Source organism: Diceros bicornis, chromosome 15, assembly GCF_020826845.1.
Source record: "Diceros bicornis minor isolate mBicDic1 chromosome 15, mDicBic1.mat.cur, whole genome shotgun sequence".
In the NCBI taxonomy this organism is placed as follows: Eukaryota; Metazoa; Chordata; class Mammalia; order Perissodactyla; family Rhinocerotidae; genus Diceros; species Diceros bicornis.
In genome coordinates, this window is record NC_080754.1 from 61,980,581 (window position 1) to 62,002,986 (window position 22,406).

The 22,406-nt window shown below is 43.7% G+C and overlaps 1 pseudogene; it reads left to right on the forward strand.

The window, feature by feature from the left end:
• Window positions 1-4,803: 4,803 nt before the first annotated feature.
• The window catches only part of LOC131414629 (peroxynitrite isomerase THAP4-like), a 48,309-nt pseudogene continuing 30,706 nt past the window's right edge, over window positions 4,804-22,406 (forward strand).

Sequence of the window (22,406 nt, forward strand, 5' to 3'; positions counted from 1 at the left end):
GGTATAATTAGAGCAGGCTTCTCTCTCCTTTCCCCTCCCTCCGTTTGTTTGTTTTCTGTTTTAGAGAAATTAATCTGTCAGGTATGTAGACGAGATAAAACTTTGGAATGATTAGAGCGAGAAAGACCAGATACGGATTTTGAACCAGCTATTAAAACTATGATCAATGAGGGAAAATACGCTTTCAGTGAATGAAAAGATAAAAAACTTCATCAGAATAAGTAAAGTATAGAAAATAACCAAATGAATATTCTAGAACTGAATAATACACTATCCGAAATTAAAAAGTTCCTGGATGCACTTATCAGAAAAGAGACGACAAAGTGAGCTTGAGGAGAGATCAACAAAGTTCTCCAACCCAAAGAAGAGAGAAACAAGAATGAAAACAATGAACAGAGCTCAAGGACATGAGAAACAACATCGAAAGATCTAATATATGTGCTGTTAGAGTCCCAGAGCAGAGCAGAGAGACTCTGTGAAACTAATGGCCAAAATTTCCCCCAATTTGGTGAAAGACAGAAACGTACAGATTTAAGAAGCTCAGCAAACCCCAAGCAGTATCAATACAAAGAAAACCTGGGCACATCACAGACCAACTGATCAGAACCAAAGATACGGAGAAAATACTGAAAATATCCAGGAAAACCCAACACCTTGTTGGCAAGGGAAATGACTTGACTGATCACTGACTTCTCATCAGGAAGTATGAGGCCAGAAGACAATGAAACAACATCTTGAAAGCGATGGAGAAAAAAGCCAGAGAAAAGGCCCTTTAAGAAGGATGGTGAAATGAAGGTGTTTTCAGATAAAAGAGAATTTATTACTAGCAGATCTGTAGGAAATACTCAGGGAAGTTCTTCAGACTATACAAAATGAAAATGGATGGAAACTTGGATCCTCAGGAAGCAATCAAGAGCATCAAAGTGTGAGTATGAGAGTCGATACAAAAGTGGCCCTCTTATTCTACTCGCTTGCACCCAGCAAACCTCATCTTCCTGCGTCTTCCAGTCTCAGCAAGCGGCTCAGGCCAAAATCCCTGCAGTCATTCTCGACTCTTCTCTTTCTTTCATACTGCTTTCCTGGTACCAATTCGCCAGGAAATTCTGTCCTTTCCACCTTCAGAACACGTACACAGAATCTGACCAATTTTTTTTTTTACCTCCGCTGTTCACCCCCCTGGTCTACGCCACCATCATCTCTCCCAGGTCATTGCAGCAGCCTCCACACTGCCCTCCCTTCTGCTTCGTGTGACCCCTACAGACTGTTCTAGCACAGCAGCTGCATCCTTTACCGCATAAACTTGATGGTGTCACTCCTCTGTCACCACCTTCTAAAACTTCCCGTCTCAGAGGTGTCGCTGGATACATCAGTAATACATCATTTTTAAATGAGACATCATTGTGATTTTTATACATTGAGAAGACTTTTAAAGAACTGAATAATTTTACTATAATAAAAAAGTCTTCTGTTTCCATTAACTTATCTATATGAACAAGGCTTCTCAGAATGTGTATCTTTAAAAAAAAGGAAGAGAATAGAATTGATGCTGAACCTTGTTTCATTCTACCAATGAAAAATATTACTCTATGGATACATGACCTCATTCAGAAAAAAAAATCCCAGCCCCATTCATGTCGTTAAGAGATACATTTTCAATAAAATTTTACTTTTTATATTAAGCAATAATTTTTCAAAATTTAGAAAATATAATTTTGTTCAATTATGTCCAATAATAATTGTCACAATAACTCAATCCCTAAGACATTTTATAACACTTAGTGTCTTATGGACATAGAAAATAAAATTTAACAATTTATGTTTACATTTTTGTTGCAGAGAACTATTTCATAGGGACATGTGTAAAATATTTTCAGGCATACAAATATTTTGTATCAGAATAAAATTCTGAGTGAGAAATATGTTCTGAGTATAGAATAGCTTGAAGAGCAGCTGTATTACTGGAAAAACACGTTCAGGAAGAAAAAGGAAGAATGTGGAATTTCCAACTGCTGGAGAAGACAGTGTTCATGAATTTTTTAAATGGATGATGATAGATATCAAATAGCTATGGGGTTTAAATTCCATTGGATACATTTAAGATAGGGATGTAACAACTTCATTTTTAAAATAACAAGACTTATAATGCGCTGGACACGGCATCCTTTGCAACTATTTAAATTTATGACAAATGTATATTTAAATATACAATTTAAATAAATATTCAAAATATTTAAGTTGATGCTGAGTTTTTCAAATTTTTATAAGGGAAACGTAAGCAGAAAATTTGAATTCTAGTGTTGCAATAGTATCTAACTTGGAGAATAAATATTAATACCTATTAAATGTTAATATGTGCTAGACAACGTTCTATTTCAAACATATTTTGTTATATGTTTATAATAAGGGTATGTTCTTATATAATAAGAGTAATGTTCTGGTTACTATTTATGCACAAAACTTATTGGTGGTAAGAAAGCCGCCATCATCTTCAGCTCACCGTGTCATGGGTTAGGAATCTGGGAAGGGCTGGGCGGGCCTTCTCACAGGGGCGTCCTCACAGGGGCGTCTCATGCAATTGCAGGCAGATGCTGGCTGGGACTGCAGTCCTTGGAGGGGTCGACTGTGCTGACGCCCACGCTGGCTTGCTCACAGAGATGGGGCAGATGTTGGCTACTGTCTGGGCACTCAGCTGGGCTAATGATCAGAGTACCTACATGTGACTCTCCACCATGGCAATCTCCAGGTAGTCAGACTCCTTACATGGCAGCTGGCTTCCTCCAGAATGAACGTCCCAAGAGTGATGAGTGACAGCTGCACGGCCTTTCTGATGTAGCTGTGGAAGTCATATAGCATCGCTTCCATCCTATTTTACTGATTAAAGCAGTCAGGAGCCCACCCAGCTTCAGGGGAAGGGAAACAGACCACATCTTTCAATGAAACGAGTGTCAAAAAATTTGAGGGCTGTATTTTAAAACTGCCACAAGTAGATAATTATCCCCGTTTTTAGAGATGAGGAAACCAAAGCATAGTGGGGTTAAGTAATTTGTAGAGCAGGTGAGTGACGGAGTTAGGATTCAAACGGAAGCAGTCTGACTCCAGAGCAGAGCTCTTAAACACAGCAGCACTGCCTCCTGAGAGAGGCAAGCCAGGAGGTACGCAGCCCCCTTGGCTGAATAGGCATAGACCCCCCTCCCCAGTTCCACTGCAGAGCCCCCTATTGACACATCCCCAACTATATCAAACTGGGGAGACTGTCCCCAGAGACTACACTTTGGGGAGCCTGTTGCTATGGATACCGTGTTGCCAGAGCCCTTCAATGACTCAAGGGATGGAGGGCAGGAAGAGGAGTTGGAGAGGCTGCAGCCACTGGTGCTAAAAGTCCCTAAGTGCCCCAGCCTCAGGTGGGACAGACTTGGTGCCGGGTAGCAGCTGCCTCCTCGCCCTTGGATGGATGTTCCAGGTGGCTGGTTGCTTGGTTGTCAGGGTTCTAATCCTAGACTACCCTGGATTCTAAGATTAAACAGCTTTCACCTGAGTATGGGAGAGTCCCCGTGGTGTGATCTGCTGTCCCCTCAATCCTTGGCTTTGATTGATTAACAGCCACAGGGGTTAGACATCAACATGCTTTCCAGAAGAGCTAACTCCTTAAGAAGAGCCTCTTCTTTCTCCTTTCTCTCCTGCCATTCCCAGAGACTATAAGACCTCGCTATACCTCTATGATTTTTAATTTACGGTCTTGCCTGGACAGAGAAATTCACAAATCTCCCTGAGTTCTTTACATGCAGCCGACACTGAGGCAGTTGATACAGGAGGGCCGGAGGTTGATTAGGGGATGGGTGGGGCTTGGTGAGTCACCAAACAATTTTGTGGTAGACACCTAAGTGGCACTGATATCATTGTCCCTGAGCTAGGACAGAGGTCAGATTGGTGGGCATGTGTGGGTCGGTCTCATGCATCGTAACCACGAAGGCTATTACCTGCACTTTCTTTCCATCTTCAGAGCTAGTTTTCATGTGCAGTGGGCACACCCCCCACATCCACACCCACGCACACACAGGCTCTTACCGCTTCCTCTCATTCTACTATTTTTTAACTCCAACTTCAACCTCAGTCTCCAATTATATTCCTCATGCTTCCATCCTTTGGAAGTATCAAAAGGGCCAATTACTGAATCACTTATGGTGGGCTTTAGGAATGAGAGAATGTTTGACATGTATGTGTTCGCTGACATTCAAAAAGCCTCCCTTTCCTGAAGGATCATAAAATAAATTGAAAATATTATTTTTAGGTTTACACAAAAGAAATAATCCTTCTTTCGCATTGATGTTGTTAAATTTATTTGAGGAAATTCACTTTAAAACTCTAAAGGGACTCTAATTAAGTGGCTAATGAGCCTCTAGATGTCTTTTTTTATAACTCTAACATGATGATCAAATATAATTTACCAAACCCTAATGATCTAAGGTTCAGAGTCATCATTAAATGAGGCAGAAGTCCATACTTTGCAGAAGAATAGCACTGCAAAACTTCAGCATTACAAAGTTGTTGGGGGTTGTTTTTACAATTTCCGTGCTCTGAGACGTCACAGATAGTGGCCGCCTTAGTTCCTCCTCAGGAAAGTGAGAGATGCCCTTTCCTCCCCAGCCGGGGACGCGGCTCAATTACAGCTTTGCGGCAGGATAAGGTTAAGGGGACGAGGGAGGACAGGCAAGCGGAGGGAGGCAGAAGCAGAGAAATCAATTCAAATTACTTTGATGACAGTGACTTAGAGTCTTCTGTGACAGACAGACACGAACCTCCGCGATGCTGTCAGCCCGGACTGGGGCCGCGGGGAGTCAGATCTCGGAAGAGAACAGCAAGTTAAGGAGACAGTCTGGGCTTTCCGTAGGGAGCAAAGACAGATCTCCCAAGAAAGCCTCAGAAAAGGGGAAAGACGGCAGCCTCGGGCCCTCGGGGCAAACCCAGCTCAGGGCCTGGCAGCTGGCTCTGGCGCGTGAAGCAGAGAAGAACTGGTACCTCAAGCTCTGGGACCTGTCCAGCGAGCACAGCACCGCCTCCAGCACCGGCATGCCTCACAGGTAAGCCGCCGCCCCTCCCTGCGCGCTTCAGGAGACACCACGTGCCAGTGCTCTCCAGAGGGGATGCTTGGTTTCTTTCCCGGTGCTGCTGGAGAGCTTAAGGGTTCTAATTGCCTGAAGGATGATTGACACTTCAGAATGTGTAACCACAAAGATCAGGAACCTGGTAAAAATGGCAAATGGTGCTCCTTGGATTGTTATTCAGAAAAGGCCCCTCGTAAACAGGCAGTAGACACTCAAGAGCTGACAGGAAGAAGGAGTGAGGCCTTAAGATCTGTCTTAAGTAACAATCAGAGGAGGTCACAGATTGCAGGAAAACGGCCCCCTTCCAAAACAACAACAAGACTGCACTTCCCTTGAGAACTTGGGGAGGAGGGAGGGACTCATGTGCTGCCCATCTGACCAGTGCAGCAGTGTAGTGTGAACCAGTTGACTGCGAGTCTAGCCCTGGCAGTGGGGGTGCAGAGCAGACGGCACTGATGGCCAAAACAGCGTCTGGGCCCCTGCCTAAGACAGACAGCGTCAGGAGAAAAAGCCACTTTGTAAAAATGAGGTAAATGTAAAACAAATCTCTGTAGATTTTCTCCCTGTTCTTTCCTTGCCTTGGCCTCAAATAATGCAGAGGAGGAATAATGTCACAAATCTCATTGCTATAAGGAAAACTAGACTCAGTAAAAGTGTCTGGAGTCTTGAAATTTAAGAATGCTTATTCTCTATAATTGCTACAAAAAACCTCTTAGGAATTAAAGATAATTTTGCAAGGAAAATTATTGTGAAAATAAAGCCTAAAATAACTACTTTCATTAAATAGTAATAAAAATCCATTAGAAATGAAAAATGATGCCACTGAATTGGTCAAAGTATGGAAAACTTCTGTAGATACTGTGTGGTAGCTTAGAAATTCTGGAATGCGGTCTGTTTATCAGAGCATCCCAGTATGCTCTGAGCTGCCTCTTTTTATATTTCTAATTCCAAAAAGACACTACATGAAAACTTATTTAGTAATTGAATTACTGATACATATAGACTAAAAACTTGTTGGATTACAAACTTCAAAATGCCTGAACTTCTGTTTTCCCCTTTCCAAGGCGGGAATAAAATAGATATTTCCAAATCTAAGCCACTATTTAACAATCAACATTTAACAGGTAGAACAAAATAAAGCTTCTGGAAATGTTCTGTGAAATACATTTTCTGTTTATGGCCCGAGTGATCTGTTTGAAGCTCCTGTGAGCTGTTATGGCTAAGTTTGGGTTCTGGAGGAAAGACTGTGGAGAATGGTCTCAGTCTAAGGAGGCTTCAATGAGCTTCCCAGTGTTGGGAAGGGAATGCACCTCGTATCTATAAATCTTAAAGCTGTTATTAAAGAGCTCCTGGAAAAAGAGTTGAGTGGTAAAGGAAAGCCTTGATAATGGTTTCCTTCCATGATATATGCTTTCACTTACTCTAGATCAAAAACTTTCCTTAAAGGAGTCTAACGCAGCACCACAAAATTCCTGCTCTGTTACCTGACATTAGAATAACATCAGGTCAAAGGGGAATGTTAATTAAGGTAGCCAGGTTTAGCCAGCAACTTTGGGGGAAGAAAGATCTCCCCTCTTTTCTGCTTTACTCAAACAAAAACAACTTGTCCTGTCATCAGAAGAGATGATGCAGAATTAACGGTTTCCATGCTAATCTGTGAGGCGATGTTATGAGTCATCCCTTTCCAGTAGCCTTCTGTGTCCCTGGTTTAGTGAGTGTGTTAAAGAACAGTGAAAGTCACGTCTCTCTTATGTCATCAAAAATTAAAAATGTCTCCTCCTCCTTTATTTTTGCAACATGATTGTTTCCAGGAGGAAACTAGTGTGTGCAGTTGGAGCTAAGTTCATTTATGAATTAGATTTACTGCAGAGCTCTAGGTGTGCACATTTCAGAAAAAGGAAATTGTTCCTGTCACCAGCTCCTTTCGTTTTTACACCTTTATGTTGGAACTACCTACCTCAGTTACTGAGATTACTGCGCGCCCAGGATCCCAAATGGCGAACCCCGGGCCCCTGCAGCGGAGTGTGTGCACTTAACCGCCTGCGCCACCACGCAGGCCCCTCTCTGGTTATTTTCTTAGGCTCTATTTCTAGAAGTGGAATTAATGGTGACTATTACGTATATAATATTACATGTACATATATAAACACACATACATGTTTATTCTTAATGCGACCGCTGTCTCAGTGTACCTTCCCACGGCAATATTTGAGAGCACCTATCTCATTGCTTTCTCTATATACGCAGTGTTTATATGGAATCTATAGCACTGAGTTATGTAGTTAAACAAATTGTTGGGTAAGTTAATTAACTTTTCTGAGTTTCAGGTTTTTTGACTGCAAAAGAGGACTAATAGCATTATAAAGGCCTGTTGTAAAAATTAAATGAGATAATGTACAAGTGATTTGAATAGAGTAATGTGCTTTGTTTTCAAACTCTCGGAAATAACAGTTGAGATATGACCCCATAGTATGCATTGTTGTGTTTAAGCTTGTGAAGATAATTAAGGATGAGGTGACTCTTAAAATATCTGCAAAAATGTGCACTTCACCTGGCACCTAACAACTGAGGATCCTGTTGTGCTCCTTTATGACAGAGCACCGTGTGTTCTGACAGAGGCACTTTTGGGATTCATACAATCACCATCCTCCTGGGGAAAAGTGACTTGGGGATAGAATATAAAGAGCTTTGAAATACCATCAGTATTAACATTCCAAACCATAGCCGACTGAACCTATTAAATTGAAATGACTGGGGACATTTAGGAGGACAAGTCAACACATGAATGAACATTTAGCTATAGCATTTTCATAGTGATTTCTACCATCTTAATAAACGTTTCTTCTTAACCGGAGCCACATTTCTAATATTTCCTCTTTCTGCTATCAAGACTCCCTGACTTCCTGGAAGTCATTTACTCCTGCCCACTTCCAGAGGATCAGATGTGGTTCTACGTGAGGACAGGCAGCTCTCCAGGGTGAGTTTTGGTAGACTCAGCTCCTGCTAACAGGACAGCAGGTTGGTCCACGAGCTTAGCAACCTCTGGCTGAGTTTACGCAGGAAGATCTGGTTGTTGAGAACCAAGCCTGCGCTCAGGGAACGCGCACTGTTCAGTGTTGATTGAGCATCCTCTTTCTACACCTACCTGTAGGTGACACACAAAGAGGAGTTAGATAAGATCACTGCCCTCAGGTTAAGTACAGACTAGGGGAGATAAGACGTGTACTTAAATAAGAAGTGCTGTACAAAAGAAGGTCATACAGAGCTTGGAGGAGGAGTGCATGCTCCCTGCTGGAGTGATGAGCCCTGGACTTGGAAGATGTGCAGGACTTGAGCAAGAGGAGATGGGGGCTGGGGAAGGCAATCTGTGTGGAGGGAGGAGCGTGAGCAAAGGCGTGGATGTATGAAAGCAGGAATGGAAAGGGAGGGCTGCTTCCATTCATGAGGCTCCTGCAAGCGTCCTGGAAAGCAGGCTGGGGGTGTGGCCAGGAGAATGGGAGGAGAGGGGACCACTTCAGACACATGGGAGTTGGGCAGGGACCAGGCATGGAGGAGAGGCAGAGTGTGTAGCCGACTTGCAAGAAGAGGCAATGGAGGGGGAGAGGATGGTAGTTGAAGTCGGCAGCAGGGTCTGGGGAGAAGTTTGTGGGAGAAAGCAGATCTGTAGATGTTTTGGGGCAGAAGGGAGGAGTTAATGGGTAGAGGAAGTGGGCAACACAAATAGTGAAGCAAAGTCCCCACAGAGGAAGAAGACGGAGTCCAGGGCAGCAAATGCGGGTGCTAGCTTTGGCAAAGGGCAGTGTGGGTGGAGGCGCTGGTGATGAAGAACATGCCTCTGGAGGCCTGTTGTCTGCAGGCTGCATCCCAGCAGCACCACGTCCCAGCTGGGGGCTCTGGGCAGGCCCCTTGCCTGACAGAGGCAGTTGGCTTGGGGGTTAAAGCCATAGACCCTGGAGCCAGGCTGCTGGGTTCAAGCCTTGGCTCTGCCACTGACCAGCCACGTGACTTCGTTTCTTCAGCTATTAAAGGTGAGTAATGAGAGTACCAAAGCCATAGAGTTTTTATGAGGGTCAAATGACTTAATAAGTAAAGCACGTGGACCAGGGCCAGGCACACAGTGTGTTATTCATAGTTCCTGACACAGGGTCCAGGCCCCTCTTATTATCTTGAGATTATTATTGGATCTACCAAAATTAGGGATGCCTCCCCTTTCTAGAGCATACTGACTCTACTCTGATTCTGTAAATGGGTGCAGGAATAACTAGCTCAGAGACTGTTATGAGGATTCCATGGAAGGATGTAAAACATTTGGTGTGGATGGGACGCTCCACCAATCTTGGTCCCCTCCTAGCTTTCCCCTCCTTTAGTGACCTAGAACACGGTGGATAGCATCAGTAAAATGGTATCAGGGCAGAGTATGGAGAGATGGAAATGAGCTTCAATGGAATAACTCTAAATTTTTAAACCAATTTTTTTTTCTTAGAAAATACTATTGATTAGTTTCTTTTCTTATTAAAGAGAAAGCTCTTCCTTTTCTAAAAGATGCTACCTATTTCTTAGAGCAGGCACACTTTCTTTAAGATTATAACTCTTGGAATGTTTATCTAAGAAGTCACATGAAAGTATCTTTCCAGAGATGTTAGAATGTGAGGACATTTTTCTGTAGTTTACTATGATTTTAGACAAACGCTAGAAAAATTGCTTCCTAGCCCGCTGTTCTGTTGTTCTGAGTGTTAGTGCAAATCTTAGACTATCGAATGACTGGGTGAAGAGCGAGAGAGTGAACCTCAACAGGACAGGAGTTAGGTAGCCCGAGAAAGTTGCCAGCATCTGAGCAGCAGTGTCTGGGGTGGGGTGGGGTTGCCATGGTCCCTAATGGTGATGATGGTGCCCTTTGACTGAAGGACCATGAGGCTGTGGCTGCCTTGTGCAGCTGTACCCCCAGGATGGTGAGTTGGAAGTAGACATTCCTGGGCAGGCACACGCACTCCCACGATAGTAGCCAAATACACAGGGGCTTCTTCAGTTTCCATCCCTGTGACTGCTTTTTGGATTATCTTGGGAAAATTGAGGCGGTTTCTCCTTTTATATTCCTGTTAGTTGGGCCATGTTTGTTGTGTTCCCAGTTCCTTATGGACTGTGGACACCTTGAAGGCAGTGTCTATGTCTTGATCCTCTGACTTGCCCACAGGGTTCTTTCCTAACTGGAAGTTAGTGGATTATATAGAGCACAGCACCTCCAGTTCCTCTTCTCCTGAGGTCCTCTGCCTTTGCAGGGAACAGGCTCACGTAATGGCAGGAGCATTGGCTGAGGGGCTTGGAGCATGATTTGAATCCCATTTTGCTCCATAGTAAGGTTTTTAAAATGCTCTAGAACTCAGTGCCTCCTCTGTATAATGAGAAGACTAGACAAGATGTTCTCTTGGGCTCTTTCCAACTCAGAGCCCATGTGGTATAATAATAATATCATAAGCCAGGGCAAAGGGCAGAATTTGAATTGCGCTCACTGACCTTTATAGAGATTGTGCAATTGTGTTACCTCTGCAAGAAACAGGAAACAAGCTGATGCTTTGTTTTGAAGTTGTAAAAGCAGTAAAAAATTCTCTGACTTTTAGAGTGTATTATTTTAGTAATTGGTTGACCATTGTCAGATATGTTTGACTTTTTAAAAAAGTTTTCTTTAATAGAAGGAGACAGAGTCACACAACATCTTCAGTTTGTAATGTCCGTTTATGAAATGTTGTCACCTTCATTATCTCACGTGCCTTCGTGCGACATAAAGCATGAGCTCTTCTCTCCCACTTTCCTTTGGGAGAACATGCCTCATGATGGTGGCCTGCCTGCTCTTGCAGCCTAGACCAGGTCTCCTTGTCCCACATCCAGGGCCCTTTACACGCTTCCAGTGTTTCCCAAACTGTGGCACACTAGCTGTGCCTGAGATGGCTTTGGGGGGCGTGTGGACATTAAATCTCTCAATGGTTTTAAATTTATTTTCATGAATATTAGGAAGAAATGTATAACTTACACCTCAAATCTATGAATTCATGGCTATTATGACAGAGGACAAGGCTAAGTTTAAAAATAAGTGAGTCAATTTATAGGAAAACATTCACTAAATATGAGTAGAGGTGGAACTCAGACCTAACAAAAATCCTGAAGGTGGTACACAAAGGACTGTTTATTTCATCTCCTGCACATTTGTCAAGCCCCTATAAAGCATCAGGCCCTCTGCCCAGGGCTTTCTGTATTCATTTCATTTAATCTGTATGTGGGGAATCAGAATTTGCCACCCCAAAATGTGTCTCTTTGGCTTGATTATTTTTAAGAGCAAAAGACTCAGGAAGAAACTTTGACCTTCCCCCTAACTGCCTAATATAATTTAAGACAGAAGGCCTGTTCCAGGAAGAAGCTATTGCTATGATAACTATCGTATGATACGAACTAGGCGTGGTGGACAGGGAGGAACCTAGAAAGGCCCATTTGATCAAAGTCCTCTCCATGTCCCATTGTCTTTGTAAGTCACAGCAAACACTTGTTTACCAAACACTTGCTGTTCCATCTCCCAGTGAATTGCCTTCCTCCCCTTTGAAGTCCCAAACACTACCCCCAACATCTTCCTTTGCCTTTAGCTGAAGATGATATTTAAGGTGGTGGTATCAGCCATTTTGGTGAGTTACTCAGTTTTCCTGGGTTTACCCCCTGTCTACATGTTATTAAACTTTGTTTGATTTTCTCTTGTTATTCTGTTTCATGTCAATTTAATTCTTAGACCAGCCAGGAGAACGTAGAAGGGTAGAGGAATAGTTCTTTCTTCCCAACACATAGAACAGCCCACGGACTTGTTACAACACACATCCTCCAGTGATGAAGAGTATGGCTCTGCTGATTCACTTTCTATTGTTGATTATTTCTTTCTCCTTTTCCCATTAAGAGGATAAAATATTCCCTAGGCTGCCTCTCTGCTGTATATGCTCAAGTATATTCCAGCTGACTTATTTGAGCCATTGCTGTTTTACTCCCTGTCCAGGGCAGCCTTTCTGTTCTGTCTCTAGATACTGAATATTCTGCTTCTCCTTTGGGGAGGTAACATTGTGCTGTGATTTTAAAATTTAGCCATAGTTATACACCTTTGTTTCATTTTATACAGCTTAATTGTATTGCATACAGCTTAGTTTATTAATTTTTTATATTTGCCCTGCAGCTTATCGTGTGCTTCTGGTCTTAGCCAATGAGAGACAGTGTGCATCTTGCCTTTTCTGTAAGCCTCAGGGGCTACATAAACCTGGGGCAGACTAACATGAGCACTGATGTCAGGCCAGCCTAGGTCTGCATCCTGATTCCGCCATACACTATCTATGTGACCTTGACCTCAGTCTCCTCACTTATAAAATGGGAGTGACAGCATTATACATTCACAGAGTTGGGAGGATTAAACGGGATCATATCTAGAAGTTTTAGCACGGCGGTGAGTGCACAGAAAGGGCCCTTCAGCAAATGCCACCGTTACCGTCCCCTGTGGAGAGCCATCAGCCTTCATCTGTTGTTTTGCCTCCACTCTCCTGTCGCTGGATTCCTTCCACAAGCTCCCTAGCCTGGGAAAGCCCCCAACCCTCCAGAATGGTCTTGACATGCTGCTTCCTCCTCGCTTCACCTAGAACCTCATTCTTCTAAGATTTTCATTTACACCCTCATTTAAAATCCTTTCTGCTTAATGAGATTTTCATTCACACCCTCATTTAAAATCCTTTCTGCGTCACACATCTGTCTGACGCATCCTCCCTCCGTGTGCAGTGGTCTGGGCTGGTCCTTGTCTCTGGACTAGAGGGGCCTGGGTTTGAAATAGCTGGCTAGCTGTGTGAATTTTAGCCAATCATGTCCCCTCTCCGAACTTCAATTTCTCTGTCTAAATGGTGGAAATAAAACATCTATGTTATCTATCTTCTAGGTTTTTAAAGATTAGATACAAGCGTATATGTGAAAACACTCAGTATGTTATAAACCACCATCTACATATTTGCTATGATATTATTTTTATTACCTTCTATCCCGAGACGTTGGCTCTAGTTCAGTCTAGAACGTGGCTTGAGAGCACGGTGACCTCCAATCTGCTTTTCTGGTAAACATAGGGGTAAATGCAGTCACACTGCTTTCCCAGACCCTGCACGGGGTTTCCTGGGTGTGTTGACAAAGACTGTGACATTTGTCTTCTTTCCTGAAAATCAACAACTGCTTATTGAATATTTATTATACACCAGCACTTTCCCTAGATTATTCAATTTAATCCTTTCCAATAAGCCATGAGGTGGCCATTTTTATTACCTCCACTTTACCGGAGGAAGCTGAGGCTTAGAGAAGATGCTGCCCAAGCTTAGACTCAAGTAAGCGACAGAAGCAGTACTTGACCTTGGGTAGTCGGGATGCAACTGTCACCTCTTAATCCCAAAGAACCCTCCCTCCCCTAGTTTGGATTGATTATTGATTGCTACTGAAATGTCACTTAGGTAATTTCACCTTTCACTTTCCCTCACAGTGTAAGGTTCCTTCAGTGGGATGTGGGAGTCACGGCTTCCCCTCCCTGTCTGCGGTCCTTGACTTTTGTCCTGCTCATGTGTAGCCAAGGGCTGGGGGTGTTTGGGGAGCAGCTCTGATGGGGATGAAGTCACGCAGATGGAGAGTGAAGGGCTGTGTAATAGAGTGGACTGTGAATTTCAATATTTCTTCAGGCTTCTCTCCCAAGGAGGTTATTTCCATCAAAAAAGCTGTGTAAGAACAGAGGCCCTGGAGGCCCCCAAGTGGCACCCTCTGTTAGATGAATTTAACTCAATTTCAGCTCTTAGGTTTAAATCAGAGTCTTTGGCCATCTCCCTCTCATACGAGCTCTCAGAGGATACAAACGTTAGACAACAACAGCTGCCCCGGCCTTTCCAATTTTAGCTTGTGGTTGTCACTAGATGGCATGTGCTAATGTCCTGCCAGAAATTTTCACTGTTGTATTCTGTGCTTTTGCTCTGTGGGAGGAGGAAACAGCATAGCTTTGAGGAGCACTTGCTCACGTTTCTCTGGAGATGACAGTTGAAACAATGCTCCTTTTCCCGGCAGCCTTTCTAGCTATATGAAATGTCATCGGTGTCAATTTTACAGTTTTGGAGAAAAATCTCCATTCCAAGGCAAGAGAAATTGGGAGTTTTGTGTGCATTGGTACACATATTGCAACCTAGTGGCAAACAAAAACTTGCCAAATATTTCTTCAGTCACCAGGAAATTAACCTGGGCTCCAGACTAGATATCTGGCTCTGGTTCCCAGTCCGGGAAGGGCTTCTGAATGCTTATTATGGTCAGGCTGTAGGTAAATATCCTCTACAAAATAAAGTCCATCAATTTTATTAAAGGTAACCCTAGCTGCTAAATCCTGCAACCTCGGTGACTTGACATAAAACAGTTTATTTCTTAATCATGTAAGTCCAAGCAGGGGGAGGAGGTCCAATCAGGTGGGAGCCAGGCTGATGAAAGTTTGGTCACCTTCAACTTTTGTTTTCTACGCTGTCCGGTGGCTGAGTATTGACATCGATCGAGCAGACAGCAGAAGAGAGCATGGAGGATCAAGTGGAGGGTACTTCATAGGCCAGGCATGTAAGTGGCACCAATGGGCAGAAGTGACTTTGGCTGGAACACAGTCACATGACCATACTGAACTGCAAGGGAGGCTGGGAACTGCAGTCCAAATGTGTGCCTAGGAAGAGAGAGAAATAGGTATGGGAAAGAGCTGGCCAGTCTCTGCCGCAGAGCCTTGGTCAGAGCAGAGTGAAGGAGGTGCTGAGGTAGAGTTTGGCTGTTTCCTATAACAGGGAGAGGCCAAGGCACCACTTAACCATCAACGTTATTCTCCTCATTCAAAGCCCAGCCTTAGCCACATGGTGGGTACGTCTCTTTTGGCTTCTCTACTTGGAACTCACTTCCCTGTTTCTCTGAGAAGGCTGTGGCCCTTCAGAAACCTGTAGATGGTGATCTGATATCAGCTTGGCAGGGACTTGGAACACAGCCTTCCTTATGTCAACCCATGAGTGCTCAGCTCTCATTTTGAACCTCGCGGAGTTTTCCTGTTGCCCTAAGGATCACTATGGATGGATGAGCCTGAACCTCTCTGCAGCTCGTGTTTCACTCCTCCTTCGTCCAAGTGTGAGATGGAGCTGCCGCAGTGCAGCAGGTCAGCCCTTCCCAGGGGAGCAGCCACAGGCTCTGGCACCACAGACACGGGCTGACATCGCATGAGGCAGGATCAGACACGTGGAAACAAAGGTCAGAGAGCCCTTGTTGAGAGCCAAGAGAGCTTGCTAATTCACTCTGTTATTTCAGAACCGGCCAGGTGTGCTGCGTGGTTTTTTTTTTTTTTTTTTTGAGGACGATCAGGCCTGAGCTAACATCTGTTGCCAATCCTCCTCTTTTTTGCTGAGGAAGACTGGCGCTGGGCTAACATCCCTGCTCCTCTTCCTCTACATTATATAGGATGCTGCCACAGCATGGCTTGACAAGTGCAAGTAGAACCTGTGAACCCTGGGCTGCCAAAGTGGAGTGCGTGCACTTAACAACTATGCCACCGGGCCAGCCCCCAGGTGTGTGTTTTTAAAGAGTTTCTATGACAGTATGTTCATTCAAACAATGTAATTATGTTTTTCTATGCTGTGCCTACAGGATTCTTGAAAACAGATAAGCCAGTCACTCTGTTCCCAGCCGCAGGATACAGCATGGTTTTGAATGTAACATCATTAAATAAAACTGCATATCATCAATGATGTTCTGGCATTCCTTCTCTGGCTCATTATCCTCACACAAGATACATGCAGGTTTTTATGTGGAATGGTGAGGAATTTGGGGAAAAACTGGTTAAGAAAATTTGGGTTTATATTCAAGAGACCTTTTTTATTATAAATATCTCCCATTTGACATCGTTCACTTAAAAATAATCAGAACCCAGAGTGCATTTTGTAGCTGAATCTTCATATTTAATTTGATTACAGCAATGAACATTAAGTATAAAACAAGCTGTCCAAAAGGGCTGTTGAATTATTTGATTACCTCTGGGACTAAGGAGGGGAGAGCACAAACAGTTGCACAAGCGGATGAATGCGTTAGAAAGATCAGCTCTTTCTGTTTCCAAGCTTAGTAATTTGAATGATGTGACTATCTAAAACACCAGTTGCTTGTTGAACAAAATATTAAATGCTTAAATCTGTTTATAATATTTTAGGTTCCAGATGGTCATTCATCCAAAAGAAATGGCAAAGAAGCATTTAGTTTAAATGCATTTTTAAAGTATTTTCAGTTAAATGAATTTCCAATGAAGTCAATATTCAGAATTCAAGGACACTCTTTTATTACTATATATGTAATATTAGAAGAATTTCTAACAATCAAACCAGAAAATAAAACAGAAATTCATTCAAGAGGTTTGATCATCTGTTATGTTCCGGTTCTGAGGTTATGGGGATGAGGTTAAGACAGGCTTTCTGCCCTGAATAACTTGGGAGTCTTTTCAGGGAAGACAAGACTATAATATAGATTTATTGGTGTGATATCAGAAGTGTGAATCAAGTGCTGTGGAAATATAGATAAAGAGTAATTCTTCTGCCAGGAGGCGGGGAGACAGAGAAGAGAAGTACCAGGAAAAGATACACAGAAAATGCCCCATTTCAACTGGAGTTGTCCAGGGACATGCAGGCGTTTGTGGGAAAGTGAACCAGTGGGGAGGTGGGGAGGCAGCGGGCAGGAGAAGAAATGTGTAGTGTGCGGTAGGTTAAGAACAGAGTTGCCTTTTCCTCAGGCTAGGAACCAGCTAAACCACCACGTTCTAGTAATGGGAAAAACAGTCATGAGGACGGGCAGGAGAAGATTTCTAAATGCAGAAAATATTCACAATTAGGCCTTATTTGTCTGACATTGTCAGAGAACAAAAATTTTCATTCAAGCAGTTTTCCCCAATACCTGCAGCTTTCTCATTTAAGTGTCAAGGCTTTATTTTAACCTTTTAAACCCAAAGAAACAACTTGACAACTCTAGTTTATCTTAATAAACGTCAAGGATTGTGCTACGGTAAGGTGTCCTCAGGGACTATTGAGGCGTACAGAACTACTTGCCTTAAAAATTAGAGGCCTCAGTTTGCTGTTTTATTTTTAAATTTTGGCTTCTGTATTTTTCCCTCCTCTGTTATTTTTTTCTGTATCCTCACCTTGCTGTACATTTTTCTTGCTGCTGTCAGTATGCCTGCCTCTAATGGCTCTTTTCGTCTAATTTGTTCTCTTTACTCTGCAAGGAATGGGAAGTAAGAAAATCTGTCCTGCTTGAATTATGACCAAGAAAGAACAAATCATTCTGACTTAAGGTCTGAAGCACGGGCTCGGTGATGGACTTTACTTGTTCATTTGTGATTCTCTGTTGTGCTCTGCCTAGCAAGGTTGCTGAAAAGGCGACCTCTAAAATATTCAGTTCACTTTATTTGAACTAACATTTGAGTCTGTTTGGGAAAATGCCAAAGGCTGCAATTGCTTCAAGTTGAAGTTGATCTTGGAATAATCCTTAGAGATTTTAGAAAAGCAAACCATGCAGAACACAACTTTTCAAAATGTTGACGGGACACTTGGACTCAGGATTTTATAAATGTCCCAGTCAAAAAGAACATTACATCACAAACACAGTCAGCAAAGTGAGCTCTTCATTTGCCTTTCAGCAGAAGCACACTGAGGCCTTTTCAGGGGGTCACTTTTTCAACAGTTTTGCCTTGGAACTTTGGAGCTTTGGTCACTAATTAAACATTTACAAGACTACACAGTGAAATGACATTTCAAGAGGCAGGGTGGTATATCTGGGGATTTAAAGTATATCAACTGATTTAGCTTATTTTGTTTTCTCCATTTTTCTGAGGAAGAAACCACACAGTAGGATGTTGACGGATAAAGATTCAACCCCTGTCCATCTGACCTCCAAGCCCAGGCTCCTGGAAACGTGCACTTTATTCCGGACCTTACAATAGCTGACTCCTAATGTCACCAATTTACCTGCCTGTTTCTCTCCTTGTTTGTAAAATCAGAGAAATGAACCAGTTGACTTCTCAGATTTCTCACAGCTCTGGTTAGAATCCTAGATTTTTCAGATTGATCTTCAGTGCCTAGAAGAAGAAAACGAGGTAAATTGGTTCAGATGGAATGGTCCCAATGAGACCCCTCAGCAGGGCATTGTATCACAAAACCGAAACTATAAATTTTCAGGCCTTGTTTTTGTAGCTGAGATTTACTTCTGATGATGCCACTTTGCGTCCCAGCCTCCCAGCCTTGTCTCTGACAGGTTCCAGACCCCAAAGGAATAATGTGTGGAAGAAGACGGATGAGCCCCCTGGCAGAGCATGGAGTGGTGACTGTGGGGTGTGGGATTCTCTACAGCTTTCAAATCTGCTTTCTGAGCTGACGTTTAAGGAGTGAGAGAGGGATTTCTTGCCGGATGAAAAACAAATCAACTTTATCCAAAGAACCTGTCAGTTCTCTTTAGAACGAGAAAGTCATTTTTAAAGCCATCCCATCCATTTTGCAGTCAATGCACTCACAGCACTGAAGTCCCCTGAAAATTGTGGCTTGCTACATCTGTCCAGGTTGGCCACAGACAGCTGTGCCTGCCGTGCACTGCAACACTAGGGGGCGCCAGCCACACAGACTGCAGTGTCAGCGGCAGTCCTTGGAGTTGGGCGATGCAGCAGATGCTATAACAATAACCACCGTTTATTGAGCCATTTCTTCTGTGCCAGGTACATCAAACACCCTATTTTCTTTAATCTTCACAACAACTCTATGAGGTAATGTGGTGAGGTGTATTTTCCAGAGGAAGAAATTGAGACTCAGCAAGCGCCCACTGTCAATCTTCTAGTGTGCTGTAGGGGTAGGATTCAAACCCAAGTCTTCCTGATTCACAGCCATGCTCTTTCCACCACACTCCACCCCCTCTCCATGGAAACTCTTCTAAGCCAGGCCAATACAGACTGGAATAAGGTGGGCACATGTTCTCAGCATCCTGGAAGCATTACTTCAGTGATGACTCGACAGCATGTGACTACAATCCTATCCTGATCTCGAAACATCCATGCTCAATATTGTTTAAAAAAAGAGTGCAATGCCTAGATAATAGGACCACGGCCCCATCTCCCACCTTCCTTGCTCCTCACCAACCTCTTCACCAAGGCACTCTGTGCCCCCAACAACCATCTTTCAAGGCATTTCTGGCCACAGAATGCACTTCTGCACATCGAGGTCCCATGGGCCATTTCCTTTGCATTAGCCTTAGGCTAAAGCACACATCTTGGCATCTTTTGGGGCCTTTTGCAGAAAGAGCAAGAGAGTCACACCCAAAGTAGTGAGGGGAGCCTTTGCTGCAAATGCCAAAACTCTACTCAAGATGCTTTCTGCTGGTGGATGTGGGTCGGTGTGGGGGTAAATGCAGTTGCCAGTGAAATCCCAAGGGCCAGCCCTCCCCACAAGCCCTTTACAGGCCAAGGAAGAGACCCACAGACCTGGCCACCCTTAAGTATGCTTTGTTTTTTCTAAAGCAAGACTGTAATGTATATATCTATGCGTATATTAGAAATATAACAATTATACACTGTGGAGGGGTTGTTTTTATGTTGCAGTGCGAGAATATTTAATATTCAAGCAGCAGGGAGAGGAAAAGAGGTAAATGAGACAGACCGAGGTGGAGGCGCTGCCTTCGGGAGCTGAGGCTGGCTTGACGGGGGCTCTCCGTTAGTCCCAGGCTATACCCACGCACTGTAACATGGGTCCCCTCCCTTATTCCCCTGGGACTGTTTTAGTCTATTCCTAGAGAAATTTGGCCTAAAAGGAGGTAATTGTCTAGAAAAGGGCCAATAAATAATAAACAGAGAGACTTTCAAGACTGGGCTTCTTGCTTGATTGCAAACTTCTGAAAGAACTCCCCCCACCTCCCACCCCTTTCTTTTACTGCTGATGTCACTTCCTCCACTCCACCCCAGGACTGGACTGTGTGTCTTCTCCCTGCTCGCCTCCAACGAAGCTCAGAGTGCCCTGCCACGTAACCTTTACTCTCTCTCCCCTCCCTTCTTCTGTGAGCTCCTCAAGGACAAAGGTGACGTTTTCTTCATTGCGTTGTGTTGACACAACACACACATATTTAACTGTGGTCTCGCCACACACAACTAGATCCTGAGGTAGCTCTGGCAAAGGTGAGAGAAGATGGCAATGACAAGGGGAGAAACCCCTTTGTTGGTCCCCAGGGGGACGGAGGCAGACGTCTCAGTCAGGGGACTTGCCTGTCACTGTGTCACCTGCAGAATGCTGGTGAGCAGACACCTGAGCGGGAGCAAGAGGACGAAGTTCCCATAAATAATTGGAATAGAAAGACAGGCTCTGACCCGTGGACTGGTGTCTCTTGTCCAAACGCATTTGGGCAGAAGCAGCACTCCTTCCCCCAGCCGTGGAAACACAGCCCCATCCTCCTAGCCCCACCAGCTCCCACCTCAGTTTTCAATTGGAGGCCAAGACAAGTCTTAGATGACTGTGATATGTCCATAAATCCAGGATGTGGTGTATAACAGTCACTTCTTTAGCCAAGAAAAATTTAAAACCAGGCTATAAATGTGATTGGTATATTCCAAGAATGATAGTAGCCATCTCATGGGCTTGGTATCTTAGAGAACTGGCTGGTAAGTTATTGAATCCACGCCTCACCCGTCAACACAGGAAGGGCCCTCACTCTATAGACTGTCTACCCAAGTAGTTTTCAAGACTCACAGAACATCAGACTTAGAAGAATCTTAAACATTACTTAAGTCTGAGCCAATAAAGAAACCCAGGGACGGAGAGGTGAAGACCTGCCCAAGGTCCCACAATTATTTATGAAAGCTGAACAGGTGTGGTGAAGCCTGGCCACCGCCCAGAGCCATGGGAACTTCTATTTGTGACTTCTGGGTCCCATGGCCTCTGGTGCCCCATCAGCAGAACGCGGCTGGAAGCACCTCTCTCATTGGATGGCCTTGTCACTTTTTCCCATGCTCTGCTGACCCTGGGATTGCATAATACTCAAAGATTCTGAACAGTATACGATAATTATCATTCCCGAGACACAGAAAGGCAGCAAGACAGACATTAACTGCCCGTCAGCTACTCAGAGGCATTTCTTATACTCTTTACATTTAGTTTAAAACTGATCCTAATTTGCATTGACAGCCAAAGGGGCTAATACGTCCCTTATAAATATAGTTTCTACTCCCCAGCTTCAAGTTGGGACCTTTTATGACAGTGATCAACTTTTAAAACTTTATGAAAAGAAACTTCAGTTTAGCCGAATATTGGCTTTCTCATCCCTCTCTCCCTTCCTGGGCTTGGCTCCACGTCCAGAGGGCAGAAAAAGCGAGTGATGGGTCGAAGAGGGCTCGTGTCTCAGATTTCACGACTGCTTTTCCACTTCACCTCTGTTCTCTTGGCGGGAACTCCCACTGGAGGAACCGCTTCCATGGCTCACACAGTCAGATTCCACTAGTGGCTGGTGTACGTGACGGAGCGGTAGGTACAGCTTGACTCGGGAATGCGGGGTTCTCCACAACTCCATCCGCTGCTCGCTTCTTCTTCTAGCTTTTCTGGCCTTGTCTCTACAAGCTCTTATTCCTCCCTTGAGGCTCAGAGCTTTGGCTGCTGGGGTGAAAATGGACATAGATTGACAAGAGGAAAGGTAGGTTTTGGGAGTTTAAAATTCAAGCAAGCAAACTATTAATATCTTTGAAATATTGATTGTGCACAAAACACCATGCCGATTATTATGGAGGTTACAAGCTTACACCAGATACAGTTCATCCCTCCCCTCAAAGAGCGTAGAGTCTAGACGGGGAGTTAGACGTGCGCCTGCAGGAGGCGGAGGTATTTAATACCGTGGGACAATGTGTTATCAGTCTGTGTTTCCCAAAGTAGGTACAGTACCCCTGGTGGACACGATGATTTTAGTGGGTACACGGATGGGGCATTAAATAACTTTGATTCACATTGTAAAGGTGGCATAGTCCTGTTTCAACTTCCTTTCAATTCTTCTGATTACCTAAAAAAAGAAAAAAAGAAAGTCTCAGATTTGTACTAAAATATGTCAAACACCTATCTAATACCTTTTACCCTCCTCAATAAACACCAAAAAGTGGTAGGACTCTGGTTTAGAGCCTTTGGACACCAGTAGTGTCCAGTGCAATCTAATAATAGTCTTCATTTGCATTGTATTTATTTTTTACAGGTTACACTCTATTTTACT